At 49.6% G+C, this 26,809-nt stretch overlaps 1 long non-coding RNA gene across 1 annotated transcript in view; it reads right to left on the bottom strand.

The window, feature by feature from the left end:
* Positions 1-2,170: 2,170 nt before the first annotated feature.
* Positions 2,171-26,809, bottom strand: part of LOC308508336 — a 135,474-nt gene continuing 110,835 nt past the window's right edge. Inside the window, exon 16 of the long non-coding RNA XR_013995013.1 lies at positions 2,171-3,293. This is a non-coding gene — a long non-coding RNA (uncharacterized lncRNA). The remainder of the gene's footprint in view (positions 3,294-26,809) is intronic.

Genomic DNA, 26,809 nt, shown 5'->3' with positions numbered 1-26,809 from the left:
CAGGACCATGTTCTAGGGGACGCTCTAGGGGAGAATCCCTCTTTGACTAGCTTCTGCTGTTGTCAGTATTCCTTGGCGTGTGTCCCTTTGTGATGTGTTCACACTGCCTTTTTCTCAATGCATCTGTCTTCTCTGTGTGTCCTTCATCGGACATTTGTCATCAGATTTAGAGCCTACCCAGGTAACTCAGGATAAAGTCCTCGTCTCAAAACCCTTAACATAATTACATCTGCAAAGACCCCATTTCCAAACAAGTTCACATTTGCAGGTTTTGAAGGTCACCAGTCTAGCCACTGCACACGTCCTCCCCACAATTTTAGTGAATGAAGGGGGACCCAGAGGAGAGTCAGGGCACAGCGTGGACCAGCTTGTCTTTCCTTCTCGTGCCATGTCGTGCTTCTCTGAGCCCCATGCTTTATCACAGAAGGCTTCACCCTGCAAAGAAGCACTTCCTCACTGTCTTTCACAATGAACTTGTGTTTTCTGCTGGGAAGCAAGTGCCTGTGATTTAGGAAAGCAATTTCCTGCCCTTTAAGAACCCTAAAGGCTCCTTCCTCCTGTCTTTCCACTACCATTTCCATGCATTTCTTCTCCTCTAGGACTTTTCAACGTATTCTCTAGAAAACTAGCAGCCGGCTTTCTGATCTCTGGGGAAGGAAGCAGCCATCTGGAATTTTGTCCGTGGGCACAATAGCAGAGAAGAGGAGCCAGCCCCAGGGGTAAAGAAGCTCTTACCTAAAGGGAAGGGAAGAGTGGACAGGGGAGATTTCCTCTTGGCCTCAGAGTCAAAGCACTTTCAAGTTCTCTGATCAGGGTTGTTTGTTGTATTCAGCAAATAAGAATGCAGGATGCCCCGTTGACTTTGTATTTCAGATAGACAATGAGTAGTTTTTTAGTATACATATGTCCCACGCAATATTTTAAAATCTACTTAAAATGCAATACAGTATTTGGAACATACTTCTATTTTTTAAATTATTCATTGTTTATCTGAAATTCAAATTTAACTGAACTGAATATCTTGCATTTTATCTGTCAATCCTACAAATGACCTTCCCTGCCTCCCTCCCTTCCTTCCTTCTTTCTTTCCTGCAGTGTCCTATATAGTAAATAGACACTAATAAAGCATAATGCTTTTCTTCAAAGTATTCACAGCGTAGTGGGGGAGATAACCTGGTAACACATGCCTTTCACACAATGTGATCCATCCCCGTCCTAATGTTCATACAAATTGTTTGAGGGACACAAAGGAGGAAATAATTCTGAATGGGGTAGAGCTGGATAAGGAGCCGACCCCGACAGACAGGTGTAAAGCAACAGAAAAGGGTTCAGGCTGGGGCCCAGCAAGTGGCAAGGTAGAGCAAGAGGAAGACACGCTCCGCTATGGGAGCATGGAAGTTCCACTGTGACTGGGTTGGTGACACAGGAGCTGTGTGTGTCTGTGGGGGTGCTGGCGGATGTCCGGAGAGAAGACCCAAAAGCTTGTTTGGAGTCACGAGTGAAAGGCTCTAACACCTTGCAGAGGAGTTGGAGCTTTCTTCGATGGGCCTCAGGGAACTGAATCTACCAATGGACAGTGCCGGACCATAGAAGACAGTAGAAATGACCACAACCTCTGCAGCCACCTTCCCGGGAAGCCAAACCACCGCATCTGCAGCAAGTGGTCAGGACTCGGTCAATGCCTGCCAGCTTCCCTATTTTTTGCCCCTGCTTCCCACTCAGACCAAGCACATAAAATGCCCCACTTCTAGTTACCGGCCTCTAGCTTCTCCAGATCAACAACCTCCAACCAGGACACACCTGAAAGTCCTCCTTTTTCTTCCCATAAACATCCTTACTCCCCTGCCTGCCTTTGAGTTTCTGCTCTGAATAAATAGCTTTTAAGTGGCTTTCAGTTATTTCCTCAGTACAGACTATACACATTGCTTTTTAAGAGAGGGCGGGGCAATGGGAGGAGTCGGCCCCGTGGAAACTGATGCCTTAATATATGTTGCTAATGTAACCACAGATAGAAAAATCTGCTTTTTGAGACCCTTTGCAATCTACACACACAAACACACACACGGACATGCACACGTACACACATGCATGTGATTTTTTTCATGTTTATATTCACCTGAGTACCCCCCAATTCTTTCATATTGTAAAGAAAGGCTTTGAATCTTTAAAGTACAGTTTAAAACTAAGAATATTATTGTATTGTTAAAGTGACCCTTAAATTTTCTTTTGATTTAATATTTCATTTTGCCTTGTAGTAGATTGCACCATTGACTTCAATTTCTCGTCCTTCTCTGTATCCACACCCTCAGCCATTTGACTCTGCAGCACCTCCCACTAAATGGGTGGAGCCCCTTGATGTCGAACCTGGCCATGTGACCTGCTTTGGCCAATGAGATATAAGTAGATGTGACTCAAGTAGAGATTTGAAACAGGCTTATTCCTTGGGACTTGGGCTCTTGCCTTCTTCTGTCTCCCTGCAAAGAACATGCTCCATTTATTCTGCTGGTTACAGGAAGAGGATGAGAGTCAGGTAGAGTTGAGTCACCCCCAGCCAAGTGCAGTTTAGATTAGACAACCTCCAGCTGGCCCACAGACCAAGAGTTAAATGGTTATTTGTTGATGCCTCTGGAATTTTGTGGTGGTTTGTTGTAGAGCACTTCTGTACCAATACTTGACTATCACACCCCTTGATTTCAGAATTTCAAGACATTTTTCATTACCATGAATATGTAATTATTAACAGCAAATCCTATTGGTTGCCTACCCAAATCTATGCCCCCTGCCATTCTTTCCTGCTCGCAGAGGCTTGCTTATTTTTCAGTAGTTCACCCTCTGCAAAGTTCGGACAAGTGCTCAGAGAACATGTCCTCTTCAACCTCAGGGGCCAATATCATGATTGATCCAAGTCAATTGTATTTTGCTGGCAATTCATTTAGGAGAGAGCACATAACACAAACGCAGTTATAACCAATTAAATGTGCGAAGTCTGCTGAGGGGCTTTCTAGAAAGGCTTTTCTCCTCTGTAAAAGAAACACATGAGATGATGCTTCCTTTTGGAACCGCTGCCACCAGCTCGGACCATGAGGAGAGTGACCAGAGCACAAACCAACATTCTGAGGAGAACAGATTGAGAAGAGCCTGAGTCCCAGAGGCCAACGAGGAGCCATCTCACAGCAAGCTTCTGAGCGTCACTAACACGGGGCGACTTGTTACGTGTCCTTGTTGTATGGGCCACATTTCCTTCGTTTCTGTTCCTTACAGCTTTATTCTTCCTAACCGATTCTGATGCTTCCCTAGAAGAGGAAAATCCAAGTTAAGGAGAAGGAAGTATTGATTTCCTTTTCTTCACTATGTTTTTTTCAGGTGGTTCATTGGGGCAAGGCCTCTAACAAAATCTTCAACGATGGGGTTTAAAATGTGAGCTCCCATGGATGCCTCTGAGATTTGATTCTGAGGGTCTTCACCATGGCTATAATGTGTTCTGAAATGACTTCTGTCCTCCCCGCTGTGACTCTGTGATGTTTTGCCCAGTGATGTGAGGACCCCTTGAGGACAACTTCAGAATCGGGGGCTGATGGGAAAACGCAGGAAGAATTTCAACAAGCCTAAGGTTCCTTGGTGATGGCCCCTCCTTCCAAAGAGAGACTCCCAGGGTCAATTACCCTTATGTGGCCAAGGTGAAATTGGAACTTTTTAGGTAGTGGCAGCTAAATTATAAAAAGTGAAATCAATCCACAAGAATGATCTTTCTCCATCCAGTACAAGGAGCATATGATACATTTGCTTAATCAATACACTTCACTTCCATAGGTAACACACTAAAATGTCATTAGATTTTATTTTAAATTATTTTATTAAAATTTTTTTAAATTATGCTGATAATTTAGATAACTTGACTATCTCCCTCTCCTGCCATACTGTGCTCAGCAGAAAACAGCTCAGGCCAAATTATCACTCAATCATTCATTTTGTTAAAACAGGATTTCAGGCCACTCTCTGCACTTGCCAAACTTTCTCCCACCCCTGAGCCACTGCTTTCTCTCTCTCTTTGATTTTTCCTGGAATGTCTCTCTCCACCACTCACTGCCTGGCAAACTCCACATCATCTGGCAATGCAAGATTTGAGTGTTAATTCCTTTCTGAAGTCTTGCCTGGACCGCCAAGGCAAAGCTGCAGGAGGAGAGGTTGAAGTCAGGCCCACCTGATTTGGGATCCAGTTCTGTCTCTAATTGGCTAGGTGACCTCAGCAGAGGAGCCCAGCTTTTGTCAGGCAAGTCTCAGCTTCCTCTCTTAGAAAATACTCATCATAGTTGCTCCTGCCTCAGGCTTATGTGAGGATGAGAGAAGCTCATGTGAGGGGCCCTGGCACAGAGTAAGGTCTCCATATATTTTATCTCTTGTTACTGGATACCTTCCTGCAGAATCATAAAGCTTTATAGCCAGAAGGGGCTTCAGAATAGCTCCTCAACCTTTGCGGTACAAACAAATCACCTGGGAATCCTGTCAAAATGCAGCATTCTGGGGTGGCCGGTTAGCTCAGTTGGTTAGAGAGTGGTGCTGGTAGCACCAAGGTTGCCGGTTCAATCCCCACATGGGCCACTGTGATCTGTGCCCTCCTTAAAAAAACAAAAACAGAAAGATGAAAATACAGGATTCTGACTCAGTAGTTCTGGGGCAGGGCCTGAGATTTTTGTGTGTTTCTTACAACTTCCATGATGGTGCAGGCGCTGCCAGTTCCAGAACCATGCTTTGAACAGCAAGGGTAGGAGACGCTGAGCTCCTGCGCATTCCAGAACCATGCTTTGAACAGCAAGGGTAGGAGACGCTGAGCTCCTGCTCATTCCAGAGATGAGGAGCCTGAGAGCTGAGAGGGGATGTTTCTAGGTCAAGGGGATGCAGAGAACTGCTGAGAAAAGCCACACAGAACACAGGCCTCCTGGTGGAGTTTAATGGGAGATTCTCTTTTTTAAAAGCAATCCACATCTGAAACAACCCTGTGAAGTTTATCTATGCATTGCGAATTGATGTCTCCGCCCCAAGAGCCAAACGCTCCATTCTTTGAGTGAAGTAAACTTTATTCTTGACTCTGAGGTGGCAGAAAGAGGGAGAAAGATGGACATTGTCACAAGCAAAGGCATTGGGGGAGACGCGGGACCACATTACCCTGAGACCTGTGGCCTAAAATATAGCTTAGAATGAGCAGCCACGGATTTTTGCTCTTCTCATTATATCCTTAAACAGTCAACGTTTTCAGGAAACTAGAAGAGTGTGCAGGAACAGTAATTGCTTTTCCAGGCTTCCGACATTAGGGAAATAGACACAACTCATTCATTCCTCTTGGGGAAGCGTCCAAGCTAATGCAACTCCACCGTGGGACAAACTGGAATGGATCCTGCAGCTTCGCTAAGTGTACTCTGGAGATATAGGAAGACTGTGTGCAGCATGTGACACCTCCTGTGGTGCTACCTGACGGCCTATCGCATTGACCTTCACTGTGTGTTCGACTGTTCCTCCCCCCACACCTGACCTTCTCTCTTATTTGACTCATCCAAAGCTCCACCCATGATCCTCAGCACAGCTAGAAAGGAACCAACTTCAGAAAATACACAGCACCCCTATTCACAGAAAGTGCCAGAATCTACCAGACCCCGAACACTGTCCTTTTGAGAAGGCATGACTCAATCTTAAGAAGCAAGATCTGATACTTAAAAATCTTCCATGTTCCACAAGTCCTGTCGGTGTCAACAAAGGTTTTCCCATCAGCTGCTGGAAGGAAGAAATGGAAAGATCTGTCAGGTATTACTGATGCCTAAAAGCCTACAAGTGCCCAGAGGTGCAAGTATCTGGGGAAAATAAATCAATTCTTCTGCATTGTAACAACCATTATTCCAGCAATTTGTTTCATTTCCTATCAAAGCATAACCAGCAAACTCCCACAGGTCTCTATGCTGTTTGCTGGAAGTAAAGACACACATAAGACAAATAGCTCTTGTCCTCAGAAAGTTGATAATCTAGTAGAAGGAAGAAGAAATGATCAGATAACTAGGAAACAAGGTGAAGAGTGGCTCCTTGCAGGAAAATTGCTAAAGGAGGGGAACCTATTCTTAGAAGTAGAGCATTGCCGTTCAGGCAATTTTTCATATTAGTTTCATGGTCATGCATTCTCAGCTTTCCTAGGGATGTCTCAAATATGGGACAAGTTGTCCAACTTAAATAAGTGAACAGAAAATACTGTATGTACGTAGGTAATCCTCTGCTTTTATAAATACGAAAACATATATAGAAGTAGAACAAAAGACAGATTATAAGTTGTTGTTCTGTCCCAAACAGCACTCTACAGTTGGGCAGGTTGTGAACTGTACAAAGCACCTGGCCAAGGGGGTAAGTGGAGACTGAAATCAAGCTGTGACCTGTGGTACAGAGTTGTATTTATCCAGGAAAATGGAGTCCCTTTTCCTGATTTGTACAAGACACCATTTTGGCTAGTGGGGACCCTGATGCCGAGAGGTTAAAAGACATTTTAATATTCCAATCAAACATTTACGGCATTTTCTTTTCATGCCGTTCTTTTCCTTTGGCATTGAGTCCATAGTAGAACCTCTTAAATTCAACGAGCATGCAACTAAGGCCAAAGATCGGCCACTTCGGGCAGGATTTTCATCTTTGAAGCAAGTATATTAAGCATAGAACTATACTGCGTCCTATCTCTGATCTTAGCACCGTCTCTTTTTTTCTTTTTCTGTTTTCCACTCGTCTTTTAAAGCATGGGCAAAATGCAATCAAACTTTAAAACAGTTACCCATGTACTGTTGAACACAAATGGCAACTGCTAACAGTGAACTGTTGGCCGGCAAGCCGCGTCACCAGGGGGCGGCTCGAATGATTTTTTCAGTAACTGGTACGTGACAGTCTAAATCTGTTCTAAGAAAGGCAGATTAGAGGTGTCATATACACAATGCCTCTCTGATCATGCAGTTGAGGACAGCCCCTAACACGTGTACCCCACGTTAGGTGGGCAGACTCCTGCTTGATTAACGCTGAGAATTCCCACAACCTGTTGCCGGGCACAGCCCTTAACGCTTTATTCCCTCCTGGGTCTGCTCAGGTCTTAGCTCCTGGAAACTCCCGTGTCCATCTACTGTACTTATTACATCTCCATGCCTCTTTGGCATAGTCCAGATGCAGCCAGGAACTACCTCTCAGCTCCGACTGCATAGGAACTGCCCTTGCAGGCCTCACCTCCCAGAGTGACAGGGAGCTCCCAGGTGGTGAGGGGCACTTGCTGATATAGCCTGTACCCACCAGAAGCAGACCCCTCTCTGTTGTGAGCTGGCGAATGCACTCATTTACTTTCACTGCAGGTCTCCACTCATTGTTTTCTTTTCCCCTTCACTTTTCCTAATCGGGTCATAGAGGCACCCATTTATTCCATGAACATGTGCTGAGTAATTCCTTACAGAAACTTGCATGCTGGGCACTGGGCAATGCACAAACTTGGAGCTGATACCCTCGTGGTGGCAAAGGCAGACAACAAGCCAAGCAAACAAATATATATAAAGACCAACCGGTGGTGTGAAGACTAAACACAGTGTCCTTCAGAAGAGTGGGAGGAAGGGCATGCCTACACAGAATCAAGGAAGGCCCCTCTGGGCAGATGGCCCTTAGGCCAAGACCTGCAGGGTGAGACGGAGTCGGCTGGGAGAGACATGGCGTGGGTGAGGGCTTGAGGCCTAACCAGGGACTGGGAGAATGTTCACACATCTGGAGCATGTGGGGGAAGGGAGAATAGCAAGAGAGGGAGCAGTGGGAGAGGCTGACAGGGGCCACTCACGCTGGTACAGCCTTGAGTCATGGTGTCCCCTTATCCCTACAGCCCCCTCAGTAGCTTCTGGGCTCACATCACTCTCTGATCCTCACCCCATCCAGCTTATGTTATAGTATTCCAGTCATGCTGTGTTTGGATAAGTGAACCTGACTCACATCTTTCCACTCAAATTGTAAACATTTCCCAAATGAATATCTCTTCCTCTTTCTATACAGACATTAAGAGAGTCTTGAAATTTGAACTAATCCCACCCAACCAACTTCATTAGATCAGCTTAAAAGGAATGTGTGGGGGTGGCCAGATGGCTCAGTTGGTTAGAGCGGGAGCTCTGAACAACAAGGTTGCGAGTTTGATTCCCACATGGGCCAGTGAGCTGCGTCCTCCACAACTAGATTGAAGGACAACGACTTGGAGCTGATGGGCCTTGGAGAAACACACTATTTCCCAATATTCCCCAGTTAAAAAAAAAAGGGGGACACTGTGTATACTACCTCTTTGCTTTCCTGACCCATGAAACTACCTGTTGTGTATACTAACAAAAATAACCTTAGGACTGGCAATGTGTTACTAACTCATATGTATTATTGAGAAGAAATTATATGTAAATTAATAAAACTCATTGAAAAGAAAAAAAAGGGGGGGGAATGTGTGAATTCAGGCAACTTTTGAATTGATTCCATTTTGAGCATCTTTGTTGCCCAACAATGAGTTGGCCTGAAAGTGCCACCTTCCATTTGGTGGCTTGGCAGCCCAGAGGCCTGAGTAGAGATGGGACCTACGGCGGAGCAGGAGGAGAGAGAAGCAGCTGGAAAGACAGCTCAAGACGAAGGGCTGAGGCATCTCAGGTACTACCATGTACCCTCCAGCCTGCTGGTGGGAGAGGAAGAGGTGCAGGCTTTCTGGCAGTATCTGTTGACAATTGTTTATGCATGTGCCCTTTGACTCAGCAGTTCCACTACCAGACACCCCCCTCTGGATATACTCACCAAGGTATATCGAGACATGCTCAGGGGTTTCTAACCCCCCAAAGTTGGAAACAACCTAAATGACTTTCAGTCGGCCAAATCTGGCTAAATTCGTTCCACCCACACAATAGACTACTGTGCAGTGACGAAAAATATGGAGGTTAATCAATGTGGACTGAGCGTAAAAGACTTCAAAGATGAAAAGGTACTAGAGATGGTCAGCACAGTCCAGCAACCCATCTACTGAACACCTACTATGTGCTGACACGATGCCAGGCCTAAGGAAAGAACAGATACAAATGCAATTTTGTCCCTCACCCCCAAGAACAAGACAGACATAAATAATTCTCACAAGTGCAGACAAGAAGGAAGTGCTGAGAGAGGTGGGAGTAACATGGTTCTGGAGGAACAGAGAGATGCTGTATGGCCAGAGGGACTGGGAAGGCTTCCTGGAGGAGGTGGGAATTGATCTGGGGCTGTCCAGAGGGGCCATTCCAGGCAAGGGGAACAGCTTGAGCAAAGATTGGGAAGCAAAAGACAAACAGGTTTGTGCAGGGGAAAGAGAGAGAGAGAGAGAGAGAGAGAGAGAGAGAGAGAGAGAGAGAGATGGGGACCTAGAATGGTGGAAGGAGAGGTGGGCAGGAGAGGCTGGAGCTGGGCCTGAGACTGCTGGGTGCCAGGCAGAGAGCTTTGCACTTATTTCTGTGGACACTGAAAGTTCTTGAGCCAGGGGCAAAAGGATCAGAGCTGTGTTTGAGACTCACATTGACTGTCAGATTTGTAAAAGTCTATGTTCCCTCCCCCTAAACACCAAAGTGCCTGTGGAGTAGGTGTACAAAGGGCAAGGAAGGGCTTGGTGACAAAGTCCTCAGTGCTGGCTTTACAGAGCATGTGGCAGGACAGCAGGGCTGAGTGCTGAGGAACAAGGTCTGCTGGGGTCTGATGTGGTCTTTGTCTCACAGAATCAGCCCCCTGCTGACCTGGAGCCAGGATGGGAATTTCCACTTCTCTGCTTGTCCTCTCTGACAGCTCTTCTAGGTGATTCGGCTCAGCTGCCCCCAGAGCCCACCCCAGAACCAGCCCCCTAGTCATCCTGTGACATGGAGAAGGCAGCCCAGCAGCTCAGGCAGAAATGTGACCACAGATGCAAAAGAACTTCAGCTTCACTCCTTAAAAAAAAACACAAAACAGTCAGGTTTCCTGTTTGCCTTTCTGAAGAGGAAGTTTTCTGTAACTTCTCCATCTTTCAGGCCCCACTGCTGGCTCTTTGTTCCCTTAAGAACCTCCAGCTCCATTCTCGGGTAAAAGTGTGTCTCTACACCGTTGGTACCAACCACATCCAACTTTTTAGTAGCTGATTCCAGCCAACCTTCTCTCCCTGATTCCAACCCTGAGAGGACTGCAGAGATTAATGAGAGAGAAGCTGCTTGCAAGGAGGTAACCACGTTATGTGTTTCCTGAGAGCAGGGCTCCTTCTAATTCAGCCATTCATTCCCTAAATACTGAGTGTGCCAGGCATTCTTCCAGGTAATACAGCAGCGTGGGTATGGCACGGGCTCTGGGGCAGGACTGCCTGGGTTCCTCTCTCCGCTCCCTCACCTACAGGTTGTGTGACCTTGGGCAAGTTAATTAGCTTCTCTGAGCCTTTGGGATAATAATATTACCTATCTCATAGGGTTTCAAGGATTAAATATAGAAATTTCTGAAAACAAGGAATAGAACATATATCCACACAAAACTTGTACACAAATGTTCATAACCACCAAAAAGTAGAAACAACCCAAATATCCATCACCTGATGAATGAATAAAATGTGGTACATCCATACAACAGAAGATTATTCAGCAATAAAAAGGAATGAAGTACTGACCAATGCTACAGTAAGGATGAGCCTTGAGAACATTATGCTAGGTCAAAGAAGCTACAAGTTGTACAATTTCATTTATGTGAAATATCCAGAACAGGGAAATCTATAGAGAAAAAAAGTAGATTAGTTGTTATCTGGGGCTGGGGGAGGAGAGAATGGGAGTGCCCACTAATGGGTACAGGGTTTTCTTTTAGAGTAATGAAAATGGTCTAAAATTGATTATGGTGATGGTTATAGAACTCCGTGAATATATTAAAAGTCACCGAATTATACACTTCGAATTGGCGAATTACATGGTACGTAAATTATATCTCAATAAAGCTGTATTTAAGATACCTAAGGACAATGCCTGGTATTATTCGGCACCAGGAAAATAGGAATAAGGCAGCTGAGCAGACTGCGTCAGGCAGCTTGCATTCCGAGGACTGGCTTCTGCATCCCACGCGCTGCCTAGCACAGTGCTGGCACATAGCCGACCCTGGCCACTGGCTCTTAGACTGTCCATTGTGCAAAGCCCAGCATGTTACGCTACGTGAAGGTGGAACTTGTGATGTCTGGCCAGGGCCGTCTGCCCGTCCATTCTCATCTCTTAACAAAGCTCACCCTCTCAGGGCCCACATGGCCGAAACACCAGTTTTGCTTTTGGATTTTCTCCACCGTTGACCTGGCTTTGTCTCGTGCTCTCAGAAGTCCTTGACCCCCTCCCTTTCCCCTCCCACCCTTGGATTTGACAATGCATCTCCTTCTCTGGTTAGGATCTTCAGCTCTCAGGGACAGGCTCTGGGCCTCCCACCCTGGGGATGGGATGGTGCCAGTGAAACGAGGCCATCTCGTTCTCAGGGCATTGCCAAGGCTCCCAGTGCACCAGAGGGCCTCTGAGTGTGGAGGCAAATGAAGAGGAGACTTTATCCCCCAGGAGCCACACCCAGGCTCACATGACAGGTGACCGCAAAGCTACATTTCCAGAAAGGCTCAGGGGAGCTGGGGAGGCAGTTCTTCCAGGACTGCAAGGTGCTGCCTCCGGCCCCATCCAACCCAGCTTTCCAGAGGGTGACCAACTCGTCCCAGCTTGCCAGGGACTTTCTCAGTTCTAAAACTCAAAGTCCCACCTCCTGGGACCCCCCACAGTCCCAGGCAAACTCTAACAGTTGGTCGCTGTAGTTCCACAGCTCAGTGGAAGGGGAGTTCTCCCACCAGCGTCCCACAGGAATCAATGCCCCTCCTTGCCCCGTTCCCCTTCCTCTTCCTTCTCCTTTCCTGCTCTGATAACAGTCAGGGTGGAAACCATAATGACAGCATCAGGATAAAGACAGATGGCACCCCGGTCACCCGAGACTGGGGCGCCTCCCTCACATCCATGGGGGGCTGCAGGACATCTCCTGGTGCTCATGCACCACCAGCCCAGTGGTCCTGAGGGGTGGGAGGCTGGCTTCCAGGAACGAAAGGAAAGGAGGCCGGAGTGGCAATTGCCTTCCAAGAGAGGGCCTGGGCCAGGGCGTCCGTCCTCCCCGAGCCCCTAACCAGCTCCCAGCCTGTCTGCAACTGCCACCTGTGCCTTTGTCGCCCATGGTCTGTGCCTCTGCGTCACACACCTGCCTGGGTGACAGCAGTCATCTGTCTCCCTGCGCAGGTGGCCTGAGGTCATTAGGTGGAATGAAGCTGGCAGAGCAGACGTAGGCCAGAACAGAGTGTGGCAGAACAGACTCCCACGCTGCGGGGGGCAGAATAATGGACCTCACACCGGGGAGCCACGCAGCAAAGTCACCCAGGAGTGGCCGTCCTCGTCTCTCTCCGCAGTGTTTCCATCGGCCTTTCCCTCTGGGAGAGCCGAGTCACAGTGTGTGAATTCACATGGGAGAACTACAGGACAGGCACCCGAAAGGCGATCGGGGTTCCAGGTGCCAGGGAGCAGAGCGGCCACCTCTGGGGCTCACTTTGTATTAGCCGGTGGGGTCGGAAGAGGGGGCAGGCAGGACGAAGAGGCACCTTCTTACCTCCTGAAGGGTTGTGCAGCCTTTGTCACTTCCTACTCTGTCCCTCTGACCTCACACTAGTCCAGCAGGGGAGGCTGGACACGTTGCATGTGGCTGGCTGGCACGGTGGACCCTGGGGTTAGACCGTCTCTTACTGGTGTCCCCAACATGGGGTTGGGGTGGGGAGCAAATGCCAGATGTGCCAGGGAGAAGATGGGGAATGGTTCTCACTGTGGTTAAGTGAGAGGAAAGAACGAGAACATGGGAGGTCAAAGCGGGAGTGAGGAAAGTCAAGAACCCAGAAGCTCTGAGAGAAGCAGATAAGGGGAGAGGGGGGAGGCAGGAAGGCTCTGATTAGACGACTGGTGTGTATGGCCTCCCCTGGCTTAGTCAACACCACCCGTCCCCACATCACACCACGGAAGGGCTCTTTCAGGTTCTCAGACACTTTTTAAATAAAACAACTAGTCATCCACACTTTCGTACAAAGTCCTACAATCAAGCTACAGGCCCTTTCCTCCAAGCCCTAGGTGACACCAGCCCAAAGTGAACTTGGAGAGCAGGTCTTTGGGGCTGCGGGACTCTGGATGGTGTGTCAGGGAGAGGAGCTCTGTGCAGCCAGGACCTGTGGTGGGAGACATGGGTGCTCAGCGGCGCCATCTTCATTTCTTCTCCCCGGATCTTTCCTCCCTGCTCCCCACGCTGAAATGCCTGTGCCCACCTGCAGACCCAGGATTACCCAGGCCTGAGACCATCCCAACAAGCAGCAAGTGTTTCCACAGCCTTACGAATGCCAGCCCCGGGGGCCTAAGGCTGTGTGGCCAGGTTGCAGTGGGAGTCAGAAGCCTGCTTGTAGACCCCTGGGTTGGCCCAGCCTGGAAGACAAGCTTCCTCCCTCAGTTTCCCTGCCCAGCAGTCCGTTGTCCTACAAACCTCGAGCTCAGTTCTGATTCCTCTCTGCTTAGTCGGGGATGTAATACTCTGCTTGAGTTCTTCCAGGCCCTTCCATAGAGGCTGGAGCTTATTTCCCAGGTTGCCTAGAGCTTGCCATTGAACCGTGGACAGTGGGCCATTCAGTTGGCTTCGCCAGCACCACACCTCCCCATTCCCCTTGGTCCTAGGGCTTTCTCCCTTTCCGTGAGCCTGTCAACCAGCATGGCTATGGCCCCAGTGGGTCTCACACTGAAGCTTGTCTTCCTTTCCTTTCTCTTTCCGTGTTCATTCAAGTGGACTGGAAGGGGTATTCCTGTGGCTGAATACATGGTCATGGCCTTACTGAGAAAGGAGAGGAGCCAAAAGGGAGCAGAGGCAAGAAGTGCCCGACGCTCCTCAGGGAGGCAGGAGCCTCTGCTCAGAGGAGCCAGAGCAGGGAGAGGGGTGTGAAGGGCAGCTGGGAAGAGGCCCAAGGCAAATACAAATACAAATATGAAACAAAAAGTATTGCGTGTGGTTTAAATGTTCAAGGTCTTGAGTCAGACTGCCCGGGTTCAAAGAACCTGTGGGATCTTCAGTAAGTTACTTAGTTTTTCTGAGTCTCATCTGAATTTCCTCATCTGAAAAATGGGGATAAGGAAACACAAAGGATTGCAATAAGAATCAAATGAGACAGCATATAGATCATGCATGGCATACAGTAGATAATCTAGAAATAGAGGCCGTTATATTATTGGAAAATAGATACATCCTGCTTTGGGTCTAGAACCACCACCTCCAGGAAGCCCCCTGTGGTTTCTTTCAAGCTTCTTTCAAATGTACTTTTGGGGGAAAGAGAGGGTAAAGGAGGGTATACTGGGGGAAATAAAGGAACAGGAATAAGCATGCATTTTCCCCCTCCCTGGGGCCAGGCCCTTTATAGACCATACCTTACTCTATCCACCCAGCAGCCCAAAAAAGGGAGACGTGCTGGTTGACTCAACCAAACAACAACCCAGCCTCAGTCACTGCCGGTGAATTGTGCCTGCGCATTAGATATAGGGACATGCGAGGCCCAGAAGGAAAACTAGATCAGGATTGGCATTCAGCAAACGCTTGAACAAGGACCCAGGCTCCTCAGCATGGAGACGCATCTCTTTTTCACAGCCGAATGGTTGTGAGCATCCAAAGGACACTGCTCGTGCTTCCTCCCAAAAGAGGGGTGAAGGGAAGCTATTTCCAGGTCCGAAGCAGGAGCATCAGCCAGGGCCCATCAAAGGGGAGGCCAAACACTGCGCTCAGACTCGGGTTAGAGTCTCCGCATCTTCCTCTTCAAAACGCAGCCCACTCAGTGTGCTGGGTCACGGTAACCGGCGAGGTGGGGTTCTGCAATCATCTGCTTGGCTCTCCACAAATGGCTGTTTGCCATGGCAACCGGCACTGCAGAGACTCTGCGCCTGCTCAGATGGGACTCCGCTATCTGGGGACATTTCAGGCTTTTTCCCCTCATTGTGTGGGAGGCGGCTACTCATGGAATGCATCTTGGGTGGCGGGGGCGGGTGTGGAGAGAAGCCCAGAGCTCCCCATTTCCTCTTCTTAGTGGGAGCCCATATCTCCCTGTTTTCTTTCTCCAGGAGATTCAGATCAAGGGGCGGTGGATGTGAAGAGGAAAGAGAACACAGCACAGCCTCTCTACAATTGGCCTGCCACAGAGGGTCTTTCTCCATCCCACTCCCACCAGCAGTTACTAAAAAGATGGAAATAGACATAGCCCCACCCCCTAGGAGCTCCCAGGCCCCCCCACCTAGACATAGACATAGTCCCCACCCCCTAGGAGGCCAGGCCTGTGGTGTGGCCCCAAAGGGCAGCCCAGGGACAGATGGAGTCCTGAGAAGTTAAGGGGGTGGAATCCACTGAAGATCCCACCACACCCCAAACTTGCTTCTCTACGGCTCTCCCCATCTCGAAGTGACCAGACCCACGCTTCTGATGCTTCCGGCCAAACCTTGGACCTACACTCCTCTCATTCTCTCACATCTCATATGCAGCCTGGATTCCAACCGTTAAGATTTAGTCACCTCCTACTTCTTCCTACCATCCCTACTGCTACCAGGGCCTCTTGACTGGACTCTCTCTGGACCCCTCACTGCCTGTTCTCCCTGGAGCAGTGAGAGCGAGTCCTTGATTTTAAATAAAATTGAGTCCTTTTCTGCTCCAAACTCAGCGCTTGCCCTCTCCCTCCGAGGCCAAGCCACCTGCTTGGCTTTCAAGGGCTGCGGAATCCCCGTCCCGGCTCCAACTCAGACTTCTGCCACCACTGGCCCCTCACCCAGCTTGCTCTGGTCACCCTGCCTTCTTATTGTCGCCTCAGATGTGCCCCCCTCAGAAAGGTCTTCCCCAGCCCCCACGGTAGAGGCTCTGAGACTCCTCCTGTCAGAACAAAGGACGGCGCTCAGCAGTGAACGCCCGCCAGGGACGACTCAGCTGCCTCACCCAAGGTCGCGCCTCCTCCCCAACCAAAAGCATGGGTGCATGAAGGCCTGGCCCTCTCACCCCAAACTGGAACAGCCTTCAAGGGTCACCCCATCTCAGAACTCCCCGCAGGATGGGCTGAGGCCTCTCTTGAGCCTGCATCACAGCTCAGCTGCTCCCTCCGCCCAATCCTGCTTCCTTCCCTCTCCTCTCTCCTGCAGGTGTGGAACAAACCACCTGACAGGACAAGCGGCAGCATCGAGCCTCATGGCACTGTTTTAACATCCCTCCATGTGGGATTCTTCCGCCAAACTGATTAGGTTCAAATCCCAGTGCCAGCCTTCACTAGCCATGTAACTCTGGGCAAATTCAATAACCTCCCAGTGCCTTAGTTTCCCCAGCTGTACAATGGGATGATCATAGTATCTACTTCAACATTTCTTTACACCCCCTGCCATGTCCTAGTCCCAGGTCTCCCAAAGGCCTTACGTTCCCAAGGTCACCCCTGTTCTGATCCCTCCCCTGAATTCTTGTTTTTTTTCCTGCTCTGCCTTCTGTGGCCTGTTCTTTGCTCTCGTGTGATCCCTGACCTAGGGTGGGGGCACAGACCCCACCTGGTCCCAAGAAGACAGCAGTTTACATCCATGATATGGAAACACGAAGGGTAGATGGATCCACAAATCAGGTTTAAAATTAAATCTCGGATATGCCTCCTCTCAGAAGAACCCAGCAACGTCACCAGCCTGCGTGTCAGCTCCTACCACGCTGCTCAGGCTTCTCTTTCATTACTGGCTCCTTTAAAGCTTCAAAAAGATCCCCCCTCACTTTATTGTGCAGAGTAGCTCACCTGTCTCCAGCTCCAGCCAACAAACAGACTAGAACCCCTTTGCGGGTCCACCACGCACATTCTCGTGACAGCATACCCTGTCCCGTGGTTTCACTACCTTCTTCCTTCCTGGAGTAACATACACATTCACTTCCTCACGCAGGTGGGGAGTAGGCCACACGCTCCCCCTAGGAAGGCCGGCGTCCTACAACTGGCTTGGACTTCTTTATAACAACATTTTTTTCTTTATGCAGAGCTGGGTCTGCCCTGTTCTCTCGTACGGACTCGTCCACCTGTTCCTCTAGCCTTAAGGGTTGGGGGTGGGTCTTGAAGGAGGAGATGCTGCTCCGGTGGGAACTACGCTTGTTTGTGAACTGGCCTCTCTAGCACGATGCTGGAAACCATCAGGAGACGAGAGTCACAGCCCTGACACGTTAACCATTTCTCCTGAACGGCCTGCGGCTCAGAGGTCACAGAAGGAACTGCAGAGTTCCCAGAGGTATGACATTCCCAATCCTTCACTCCAGGAAAAAGGAAGAGCTGGGTCTGCCGGGGCACCTGCCAGTAAGAGGCCACATAGCTGCTGCCTCCCGGACACCCTGGCTCAGGCCTGTGGACGGCGCACGCCTCCCAACACCTTGCCTTTGTCCTTGGCAATGGATAAGCATCCAGCTGGCAAGTCCCCGGGGACAGTGACAGGGGAGGAAGGGGAGGGCAGCTGGCAAGGGGTCAGGAATAAAAGCTGATTGGCCCAAACAAAGAAAGGCCACACCTGGCACCCTCCCAATGGCGTGTCAGGGTGTCTTCTGTTTGGCTGGCCTCCCCACACTGCTCTGGGTCCAGGTTTTCCCGGGAGCTTTTCTCCCTCCGTTAGCCACCATCTGGCGGTGTCGCTGAAAGCCTGGAGGGTGGCCAGGAGCTGGCACAGGCTAAGCACAGAGATTTCCTGGCCTGTGTGCTGGGCCTGGCTCTGGGGACCTCAGCTCTCTCCTAATTTGATGATGGGGGAGGGTTCCAGCTGCACCAAGAGTGGCCTCCCAGGGCCCACAGATGGGCAGCCCCTGGAGGAAGCCACATGGCAGTGCCCTGCTGTTGTTAAATGCAGCTCGTTAGGTTTTATCAGTAAGATGCTACTTGATTGGCAAGAACACACCTGCCCCTAGCAGGATTGGCTGCCAGAAGAGGCAATGGCCCTGGAAAGATTTGGGGTTGGGGGACTTGCTCTTGGAGCTTCACATCCTTTCTCGGACCTCAAAGCCTCCTGGGTGTTTGAGAGGCCTCAGGGGAAACATGGAGGGTGTGTTGGGACACGGCACCCGAGGCCGAGAAGCCCAGTATCTCACCCTCCCCAGGACCAAGACCAGGGCAAGGCCAGGTCTCTCCACTAGCAGTCAGCTGCCCCCAAGGCTGGACTCTGAAATAAGACCATCCCAGGGGCCCGCAAACTATGTAAAGGCTTAGAGAGGAAATACTTTAGGCTCTGTAGGCCAAGAGGCCAGACTGAGAATATTGTATAGGCACTTTTATAAGTATTTAAAATTTAACCACTTAAAAATGTAAAACACCATTCTTAGTTCACAGGCCATACAAGAAGAGGTGGTGGGCCAGATTTGCTGACCCCTGGACGACAGTCCCATGGGCAAGGAGGCCAGCAGGAGAGGCTTCCGATGGCTCTCCTCCAAGGCAGAGCTCTCAGATATGGAACCCATGCAGGTCTGAGGGCTAGCCAAGCCCGCACATACCCTGTGCACACCTACCCTCTGGGATGACACCTTCCCTTGGGGACCAGACCTGCCCATGTGTGTCAGTCTCTCCATAGCACTGGCCTGCTACCTGTGACATGCTGACACTGCTCTCCCCTTTAGGACCCCACTTGGTCCCACAGGCCTCCGAGCTGTGTGTCGCCATCCTGACAGCTAATGGTCCTTACTTGCAATGTTGCTCCCAACCCCATAGATTGCTGAGGCCCCAAGCTCTCCTCAGGCTCACTGTGATGGCCCTCCCCGTGTCATGGGCAGAGCTGGTCTGAGACGGTCTCCCCAGATCTCTCTGCCTTAGGTGGCTCTCTCCCAGCAAACTCCTTGGTCCACCAAATCACTTCAGGTGGCCCCAGGGCCCAAGCCGAGCCACATCGGAATCCTCGAACCTCATGCTGGCACTCTCTCCTATCACCTCGTATTACCACCCCCACCCCATCTTACAGGGAAAAACTAGCAGGAGGCAGCCTGTGTGCAACACCTGGCTTGGATTAGACACCTGACCAAGGGACCTTGGAGCTTGTCACTCGCCTTGCTCTGCCTACCTTCCCATCTGTGAAATTTGGTGAGCTCTGTGCCCAGCTTGGGTGCCCAGAAATCAGGCACATGGAGGGGTCCAGCATATGGCATGTATGGCATGTACACATGTGTCGTCCTCATAGCTCTGTAATGGACCCGTATGTGAAACTGAAGCCCAGAAATGGGGTGAGCTGTGGAGATGGAGGTGGAGAAACCTCCATGGGAAGGTGGACTGCGGCTGCTCTGAGCTGATGGGGGGGGCACACAAGGGAGGCTAGGCTGGGAACGACCCCACCTCATTTCTCAGGGCAGTGCCCCTGGTCTGTCGCACAAAGACAGGGGGACCATCTCACCACCTGTCACAAGTGAGACGTCAAGACTGAGGACAGCATCCAGTGCCCTTACGACCCCACCTTGCCTAAGAGGGAGCACACACTTTCCCTTGGCTGCCAACCAACTTATCTGTGGACGGGATGGCTTTGGCTGCAAGTGACACTTGAGTAAACCTGGCTTACACAAGACAGAAGGAGAAGCCTGGAGGCAGGAGGTTCCAGGGTGGGTTCACGGCTCTGTAATGTTCGCCCCTACGCCCCACTCATCTCCTCTGAGAGCCTTTTATGTTGACCTTCCCTTCCTGGTTGCAGGACTGCTGCCACAGGCATCACGTCCCCAAACAACTGCATCCCCAAGTCGGGGGGAGGGGACCTCTCATCGACATCAAGTCCCCAGGAGACTTCCCCCAAGTCCCGTTGGCCAGAACTGGGTCACGTGCACATCCCGAAACTAGTAGTGCCTGGCAAACGGGAGAGAGCTGGGCTCCAGGAGGACCCCCTCTGAGTACATGGCACCCCATACCTGAGCACAGTTGGGGTTCCACTGGAAGGAAGATGGTAGGAATGAACATTTGATTGGAAACCCACTGAGCTGTCAGGTCTTGTGGGAATTTTGGGGTTTTTAAGCTTCTGCATTATTTTTAACTAGAAATATTATGCCGTCAGAACCAGTGAGTCACCATGCCCTTCTGACTGAAGCCTGGTGGATTATTAGTACTTCCGTCCAAATTCCCAGGGAGACACAGATACTTGGATGGAATATGGCAAGGAGATGTTAGGCTGCCCTTAGAAGGGTTTGATGTCACCACACCACGCGCTGGGACTCCGAGTTTATAGAGAGAGGCCCAGCTGGGGACACACGTGTAGGGATTTGGTAAGTAACAGCTCTGTTCATTCACTATGTGATAGGCTCTCCACTCAGACATGAGAGAAACAGTTCATAGAACGTTAAGGGGGCAAAATGATTTGACTTGTCCAAATACTTGGTCCCTGCTGGTTACTGAAATGGTTCAAAAAGCCATGGGAACCCCAGGCCAGGGGACAGGGTACTGGCATTCCGACCCTAGATGAGCCAATAGCTCTGCCTCAGTTTGCTCATTTGTAAAATCAACATTTGGCTTCAAAGGTCAAGCTCCTTGCCACTCTGATCCCATGTGACTTCAATCTTGAGCAACAAGTGACAAACAAGTCCCAGAGGCCTGAAACCTGCAGCCCCCTGGAACCTGGTAATTTCCTATGGATGGATAGAGATAGTGCAGGGGCAATAATGACGATGACATGACGACGATGATGGTGGTGGTGACGATGGTGACACACAGCACACTGAGCACGTGCTATATGCCATGCATTGTCCTCATGTGTCACCTCATTTAATCCCTCAGAAACTCTATCGGATAGTTCCTTTTATTATCCCCAGGTAACAGATGAGGAGACTGGAGCTTAGGGAGGCTCTGGCCTATGTTCACCGATTATAGACAGAACTGTATCTCTCCAAAATTCACATGTTGAAGCCCTAACCCCCAGTGTGAGTATATTTGGAGTCACTAAGGTTCAAAGAGATCATAAAGAGTTGGGTCCTAACCAAATAGGACTGATGTCCCCGTAAGAAAAGTAAGAGACATCAGAGATGCACTTACACAGAGAAAAGGCCATGTGAGGACATTGTGAGAAGGTGGCTGTCTGCAAGCCAAGGAGAGAGGCCTCACGAGAAAGCAAACCTGCAGACACCTTGATCTTGGACTTACAGCCTCCAGAACTGGGAGAGGATACATTTCTGATATTTAAGCCCGAGCTCAATAACATATCACCCGATGGCAAAGACAACACTGGAACCAGGCAATCTGACTTCAGAGCCACGTTCCTCTACAATGCACCCCTTTAATTAGAGGGGCAGGTAGTAGTGTCCTTATGGTTGGGTCTGTGTGTACAAAGTATACAGAGGGTCAGGTCTACTCCCTTCCCTCCTTACTCTACACAACAAAAGACCACTCGGGACTAGCCGAGATCCATGTTTAGGGTAGAAATGGTCCCAGGGAAATATGGGCCAGAGTTCAGTGGTGGCTAGACCCATCTGGGTAATGTGGCTAGAACCTTCTTGGTCATGCCTAAAATGACTATAGGTACCAAAGAGATTTCCATCAGAGATATTAAATGGTATCGCCATCTGCTTCCCAGGGAATGGACTTGGATGCTGCCCAAATCATACAGACCTGGATTTATATCCTGCCTTCCCGAGGGGTGGGACCTTGGGCAAGCCACTCCATCCTTTCTTGCCTAATTTTCTCCATATGTAACATGGAGATAACCATTCTGACTCTGCAGCAGTGTCACAAGGGTGAAGAAGTTAACACGTGGGATACTGCTTCACAGATGGTCTTAATTCAGTAACACCTAACCCAAGGGACCACCTGAAATCCCCCTAGCTCCATCAAAGCAAAACCCGCAGTTACAAATCTCCTGGCAGGCAGCTGTCAGTCCTTTCTGGAAGGAGCCGAGTATAAATTATAGATCACAGCCTATGATCGGATTAGCTGCTGTTCTGGTTCTTGTCTCCCTGTGGGCAGGGGTCCAGGCCAGCTTCCTCAGAGCTGCAGTGACCACCTCTTGCCGCCAGCTCACCTTCCCCCCAAATCTAAGTGAAATGCTCCTTGGGCTGGGGTTGAGAGGACCCAGAAGGACTCCCAGACAGCTGTCCTCCCCTCGGCTGCTAAGGCTTGGCACTGGCCACTGCCTGAGCACACCCACTCCATCCCGTGGGAAAGGCTCCATCTCAGGAGACCCCAGAAGAGAAGCAAAACGTCCTGGGAGGATTTTGTGTTTTAAGAGTGGGAAGCTGCCAGGGGCCAAAGTAAAAGCAGCCCTGTTTTCATCAGTGGGACTTGCCCACCTGACAGGACTCAGATTCCTGGCTTCCTTCCTGTGGCCGCCCCCCCCCCATCTCCATCACCACTCACATACCCACCCACATTCCCAGGCCACTCACAGCACTGGGCTTTCTCTCCCTATCCCCTCTCCAGGGAACTCTCAGCCAGGGCAGAGTGAACAAACAGCTCTGATGGCAGGTGATGTCCAGGTGATGTCCTGGGAAATCGGGGGTTCTGCTAGAAGAGTGTAGGCCCTGGAGCCTGATGGCCAGGACTCCAGCCAAGCAAGCTCTTCCTGGTGACTTTGGACAAGTCACTTTCTCTAAGCTTTACGATCCTCATCAGTGAAAATGGCGACACCAATAATACTCACATCACTGGGGTTGTTGTGGGGCTTAAACGAGATAATGCATAAAAATGCGTAGCACAGGGTGGGCAGGGAGTAAGCTCAAAATAGAGGTTAGTGAGCGCTGGTCCAGGGCCTGGGCTGGAGTGAAACAAGCAAGGGCACAAAACTCAGGGGTCTGAGAAGGAGGGCTCCTTAAAGTCTGTGGCCTGGCACATTGCCTCCCTCACTGATGATAGAGGCAGGTAAAACAGAAACATACAAAAAGCCCTAAACACCCAACATCAGTCTTCATGAAGGATGGGAAGACGCAAGGTCCAGCCTGAGGAGGGCACAGTTCCCGGCTTGGCTCTACTTCCTCCTTTCATTCTCACTTCTCATCAGAAACACTGAGGCTCCTCGGTGGGTCCCTCCATGCCATCCCCACCACAGAGCTGTGCGGGGACCAGATGAGACAAGGAAGTGAAGGTGCTTTATAAACCAGCAGTGGACTGGACCACTCACAAGAAGACGCTCACCATCAGGATCTATGATTAAGTCCTGTACATCTCTCCCCACTCTTCCCACCGCAGCTCACCCCCCAGCACCCTCCCAACAAGCTGAAAATCTCTCCAGGTATTTAAAGTCTCCATTAAACATATTCAGTTGTCACTTGATTCTCTGGCTGCATATCTTTTTATTTGAGGAAAAGAAAGCAAAATTATCCAAAACATGAGTTGGTAGTTAAGTACTCTGTAGCACGACCCATTTATTTCACCTCTGCTTTAATTTTTTAAAACAAAACCACAAATCACCAACCACCACTTTCATTGAATTAAATTGTAAGGAAAATTAGGAAACAGCTCAGATTTTAGTCAATATTTGCCTTGGCCATGAGAAAAGAGGTTCCTTCTTTGGCCTGTGTCTAATCAAGAGTGTTAATTATCTTGGTTACATGCTAGCAAATTAATTATGAACTAATGGAGTTAAAGGAGGTCATTTGTTAAGGAAAACTGATTACATATTGTTAGCTCTTGGGGATTAAATGGAAAAACCACTGTCATGAAAACAGCTTTAAAAATTAGACTTGATATTTGATTTGTGAGGTTGCCCGGCTGAAACGATGAATAACAAAGGCGCCTACAGCACCCCATGGGGGGGCCTGTGAGACTCGCTGCCGGCCGCTCACTGCACCCCTCCACAGAGCTCAGGTCTTACAAAAATTAGAAGGCAGAATTCTGGGGCTTGGTCAAGAGTTGGTTATGAAAGTCAGGGCAAACTTCCCGTATCCTCCCATCTGCGAGCCAGGCCTGCCGTGCAGGAAAAAGGAACAGAATAAACTCACTGGTGTGCAAGTTCATTCAAGGCCTTGCCTGCCACGCTACGTGAAGCAGAAACTGCTTGCTAGTCACCTACCAACATTCACTTACCCTTTCTCCTTAGAAACAGAACCTTTGTTTAATTCAAGGTAGCAATGCGCCCAGCTAGAAAACTACATTTCCCAGCCTCCCCTGTGCCTGCATGACTTAATTTTGGTCAATGAAAAGAGAGCAGAGGTTGCAGATTTCTGAGGCGAACAGAAAGCTAGAAAGCACATTTTTGCTCTTCCCTCTTCCTCTTTTTCCTGCCTGGAACGCAGATGTCAGGACCAGAGCTTCCACAGTCATCTTGGAGCAGAGGCAGCCTTGAGGATGAAAGCCACTCACTCACAATGGTGAGGCAGAAAAGCAGAAGGAGCCTGGGTCCCTGATCCCTGTGGAGCCCCACTCGCCCTGTAACACCTTCTCCTGGACTTCTGCGTAACAGGAAAAACAAAACCCCTGAGGTGATGTGTTTGACCCATAGTTTTTATTGGGGGAACGTGAGGAGGCTCTTTGCTCAGAATTTAAAAGCATGTGTAACTCATGCAGTCAGTTATGGTTGCCTCAGTATGAACAGTGGGTAGCTCCAAAGATTTGATTCTCTCCAAGTTTGTCAGGCTGGAAGAAGAAAACACTATTTACAAGTGGACACCCCCTGTGGAAGGGGGGTGGTGGCAGAAATCTGGCTGTGGTGACTCCTAACTCGTTCTAGGCACAACCGACCTTGCTTTCCCTCTTCTCACTGGCTTTGAACATTCTAGTTCCTCTGAGGTCCAAGCCCACTTACTTCTGTGCTCAGGTCAGCAGGGTGCACAGAGCCTTGGGGCTTGGGTGGGAATTGAACTACCGGGAGCCTCACTTCCTGAAGTCCAGCTATGCTTGGCAGTTCTCCCTCTGAGGCCACGGACCACTGAGGTGGCCTCTTTCTAAGTCCCAGAGTCTGTCCATCTGCTCTTACAGAGTCAGGCCAGGAACAGCTGCTCTCAGGGGCACCCTAGATCCGCCATGATAACGGAAGGCTGGGAGGCACCAAGTCTCCCTCTCTCAGAAAACAGCCACACTTAACAGGGAAGGCGGAGGCTAGGAGCTCAGGTCTTGAGTCCTTTTGGGCCTCATACCAACACCACTGCCACTCGCTGGGACTCCCAAGCAGATTTTCTAATCCTTCAAAACCTCAGTTTACCCTGTCTAAAATGAGGATATTAATGCCCCGTAGCATAGCTGTAGGACTTGAACAGCCTCCTTGTGGCTCCGTTTCCTCCTTTCCAAAAGGGATAACAATGTCTCTCCTCATAGGTTTGTAGTGAGGACAAAATTAGCTAACACTCAGGCTTGCAACAGCAGCTGATGACCTCTCTCATGGTTCAAGGAGTCCACGAGGCTCAGCAGGGCAGTTCTCACTTGGGGTCTCCTGTCCCCACAGTCAGAGATCAGCTAGAGCTGCAGCCATCTGAAGGCTTGGCTGAGCTGGGTGTCTGAAATGGCTGACAATGGGGGGGACTCCTAGGAGGAGTCGGGGCTGCCTTGGACAGAGAGTCAGGGAGGGCTTTTCTAAGGAGGTGACATTTTAGCTGAGGCCTGAATGGTGAGGAGACAGCCATGCAAATGCCTGTCTCCAGCTGAGGAAACAGCAATTATGAAGGCTATAATTCCAGAAGGACCTCTGCTGGAAGATGTACGTCCCATGGGCAGGTGAATCAAGCTAGCCCTTGAACATGGCAGCTGCTGCTCTCTGCCTTGGGAGTGAATTCTGCAGAAGGACAAGAAAATGCAATAAAGCGGTGGGTGTGCAGAAAGCCAGCCTCGCACGAGGCTTGGGAAAATGAAATTGGGCCAGGATCCTCCTTCCTCTGGAAAGCTGCCTCACTGGTTTCGTCAGGGCCTTCTAACTGAATTAGGATATTTCCCCATTCTTCAGGTTTTATTACTGCCACTAGCGACAAGTCAGTGACAGCTTACCCCAGCAGAAATGGCGCTATTGGAGACAGAATGCAAACAAGCCGCCTTTTATGAAGCAAGCCCAGCAGGCGCCCAAAACACCCTTCGCTCTGTTCCCTTCTCTTTGACATGAACAGCTGCACTAATGTGAATTTACCCATCAGATTAAAAATAATTTGCTACGTATCACAGTGATTTCTAAGTGGCGTCAGTTACTGTAATAAGACGCGGGGCTGGGTTATCAGTGGAGTGCATCTAGACAGCAAAAGCAGGGATTTGAAACAAAACTCCCGGTGAATTAGATACGTATTCATACCTCAATTAGGTGGACGGTACCCTGCATTATTTATCTATTTGTCCGCAACTCTCTGCTTTATGTCAATATTCCTATATGACCGGAGGTTGGAAAGGACCACCATGCAGTTAAATTTTATTTCTTTTCCATAAAAACTGGTGATGAGCTAACCTGAGCTGGGCGCTGAGCTGGGTTCTGCAGGGAAATCAGAAAGTTTAATTAAGATCCGGTCCCTGCCCTCAGGTGGCTCACAGCCTGATAAGAAGGGAATTACACACGTATGGACAACTGATTCTTAAGAAAAAGTAGAATGAAATGAGAGCTGATAGAGGGAGACTCGATAAGGATAGGTACATGGAGGAAGAACTAATTAATTCTGCTGGGAGGAGAGGCGAGGTGGCGAGGCTTATAGAAGATGCACTTATTGCACTGGCTCTTCACCTGAAGGCTCGGGTTTGTTTTTAATAAAAAGTCAGAGGAAGTATGTACAAAGGTATGGTGTCCTACAGGTCCAAACCTGAGAGTCAGGGTCATGCCTCCACCTGAGGAGAAATTTCGACTCAAGCATTCAAGTTGGT

The sequence above is a fragment of the Rhinolophus hipposideros genome (genome assembly GCF_964194185.1).
Source record: "Rhinolophus hipposideros genome assembly, chromosome: 15".
NCBI lineage: Eukaryota > Metazoa > Chordata > Mammalia > Chiroptera > Rhinolophidae > Rhinolophus > Rhinolophus hipposideros.
Note: the sequence above shows the minus strand (reverse complement) of the source record. Positions and strands in the feature narration are given on the sequence as shown.